A 3136-nucleotide genomic window follows, 5' to 3' on the forward strand; every position below is an offset into this window, starting at 1 on the left:
TTTTTTTGAGGGAGAGAGAACATTTAAGTTCTACTCTCTTAATTTTCAATTATACAATGCAGTGTTATCAAATATAGTCACCATGTTATACATTAGTTCTTCAGACCTTACTCATCTTATAACTGAAAGTTCATACCTTTTTACCAACCTCTCCCCATCTCCCTCGGCCCCTGGAAACTCTGTTTCTACTCTGTTTCTATGAGTGTTCTTTGATTCCGCACATAAGTAATGTCATGCAGTATTTGTCTTTCTCTGTCTGGCTTATTTCACTCAGCATAATGTCCTCCAGTTTCACCCATGTTGTCACAAGTGTCAAAGTCTCAGTGGCTTAAAGAAAATAAATGTGTGTCTCGCTCACACAGGGTCCACTGCAGATATGCAGCTGGGAGACCCTCACAGGGTCCCTCAGGGACTCAGGCTCCGTCCAGCTGGTGGTCCTGTCCTCCCACAGGGGCTCAGAGGAGGGGGCTAGAACCTCTGCACCAAGGTGACAGTCCAGAAGGGTGACTCTCCCACAGGAGGTTTATCGGGGCCAAGTCTATAAGTAGTAAATCTATCACTTCCACACAATTTCCACTCAGGCCCGTGGCCACACCTAACCCCATGGGAAGCTGGGAAACACAGTCTAGCTACATGCCCAAGAGGCAAGAGAAAGGGTTGTGATGAATACAGTGTTCTCTGCTATGGGAACAAAGAGAAAATTCTAGCATTTTAAAGAAATAAACAATTATATAATCGAGCAGGGCTAGGGCTAGGATGAGGTGAGTGAGGCTCCCATGGTGCAAAATGCAAAGAGTCACTTACTCTCAGGCTCAGCAAGTACACTTAAGATTTGTGCCATAACCCACACTTGTAGCCTCTCCCTACCCCAGACAATTAAACTGCAGAAAATGGAGAGAAAAAGAGAAATGTGCTGTTTCCGATATAGTTATCAGGAAAGGATGGAGAGAAGATCTTTCTAGATAGAGTAAGCAGCAAATGCAAAGGTCCTAAGACAGGAACGAGTTTAGTGTTTGAGAAACAGGAAGAAGCCAACAGGACTGGGATAACAAAAGGAGAGCTGCAGACATAGCAGTGACCAGGTCGCAGAGTCTTCCAGGCTGAGCTAGGACCTTGGGCTTTATTTCAGATATGATGGAAGTTCACTGCCTCATTTTAGTGGCAGAATCAAACGCTCTGACCTTTGTTTTACAAGAAAACAATCGCTCTGTACGTCCTGTGGAGAACGGATCCAGGGAGATCAGCTGGGAGGCTACCATGTAGTTCAGGAGAGAAATGGTGATAACCTGGCCTACAAAATGGCAGCAAGCTTAGCAAGAAGAGTGATTCAAAATACACTGGAGAGCGGGGACGGAAATAACAGGTATTGCTGAGAAAACAGGAATAAAGGGTTAAGCAACTAAATGGATGTTAATGGAGTTATATGGAGCTAGGGGAAAAAAAAAGAAGACAATGTTTTATCTCTCTATTTAAATAGTGGCTTCTCAGGCGTAAGAGATGTTTCTTTTGTATTCTCAACAGGAATAATCCAACAAGGTATTTTTAAAAAGAAAAAAAAAAAACATTATCAAAGGCTCAAGGCAATACACACACCATCTCCAAGCGACAGAATAAGAATCGCTAAGGTAATCGGGAAGACAATTGGCAAAAAGATCAAAAGTCTCACCTTTCCATCTTGGTGGTTAAGACTATGACTAAGTCGAATGCCTAGACTGAAATTCTAGCTCTGCCACTTACTAGTTCTGTGACCTTGGGCAAATTATTTACTGTGTCTCAGATTCTTCATCTATAAAATGGGGAGAAAAATAGAGCCTATCTCACAAGGTATTTGAAGATTAAATAACACCATATGTATCCTAAAGAACTATGCTTGGTACATAATAAGTGCTCAATAAACGTAACGGCTACAGCATATTGTTATATCTAGTACTGTGAATGATTCCTAAGGAAAAAAGATGTAGGAAAAGACATACAAGGATGTTTGTAACTGCCCAACAATAAGATGGATTTTAAAATTTCATAATGAACAATAACTTATGATGCAGCATTAATAATGCCATTAAAATAGTTAAGATTATATACTTATGATGTATTGCTTTAAAATCTTATACTTATGTAAAAGAAAACATCTAGAAAGATAAAAACCAAAATGTTAACAGTAGTTATCACTAAGTGGAAAGATTATTGCTGGTTTTGTTTTCTTCATCGTGTTCTCTATTTCCCAAATTTCCAACAATGAATAAATGTTGGGTTTATAATCATAAAAATACTCTGTTAGTTAGTGGTTTTTAAAACCAACTACGTTTTATATGAACATGGTGTAAAGTCTTTACCACTAGCTTCCAAGACAAAACACCTAAATGTCTCAACGATATGGGGGTTTATTACGAAAATAACTTTCAAAACCAAATAAAAAAAAAAGGGGGGGGTATGAAGGCTACGAACTACTAGCCCTAATTAGTGGATATATCCCCTTTGTTTTCTTACTTAAAAGCATACAAGTTGAAGGGGGAAATATTAATTTTTAGAACCTTCTATTAGCAAAAGAAGTATGTTCATTCACAGCTCTGTTTCCCTGGCTTGCATGATAACCGGTGTCTTCTGTTCACAACCCGTTTTGGTCTCCAAAATCCTGGGAAGGCACTTTACTCGTTAGTGTACCTATGGTGTTGTATTTCTCCAGCCAAACAGGCTTGTTTGTTCTGAACCACATATTAAATGTTTTTAGATTAAAAAATTTCCAGCATGATTTTTAATTTAATCCTCCCTATAAACACTTGTGTAAATTAAATGTCCAATTTCACTAAGTAATAAAATTATTAAATATACAAGATATTATAACATTTCAATGGGTAATACAAAAACTACGCCAATGGTAACTTGATTACTAGCAATGAGCTAAGTTTTTAAATGGATAAAGGAAAGATTTCTGTGACTGAAAGAGCCAGCTACAGCTAATAATTAGGAGGAATAGTAATGTTTTTACAACTTTACTTTACCCACTGAAAGCATGTAATATCTAGACTCTTTCTTCACATGCACTGCAAAAAAAAACAAGCCATTGATGGGTTTGGAGAGAACATTCTAAGTGTCTAGCTGCCACTCAGGTCAAGCTTTGGGGAAACTATAATCCATC

The 3136-nt window shown here is 38.4% G+C and overlaps 1 protein-coding gene across 1 annotated transcript in view; it reads right to left on the minus strand.

The window, feature by feature from the left end:
* Positions 1–3136, minus strand: part of RSPO2 (R-spondin 2) — a 155210-nt gene that overhangs the window by 136550 nt on the left and 15524 nt on the right. The window lies entirely within an intron of this gene.

Source organism: Pteropus vampyrus, unplaced genomic scaffold (assembly GCF_000151845.1).
Source record: "Pteropus vampyrus isolate Shadow unplaced genomic scaffold, Pvam_2.0 Scaffold149, whole genome shotgun sequence".
Lineage (NCBI taxonomy): Eukaryota > Metazoa > Chordata > Mammalia > Chiroptera > Pteropodidae > Pteropus > Pteropus vampyrus.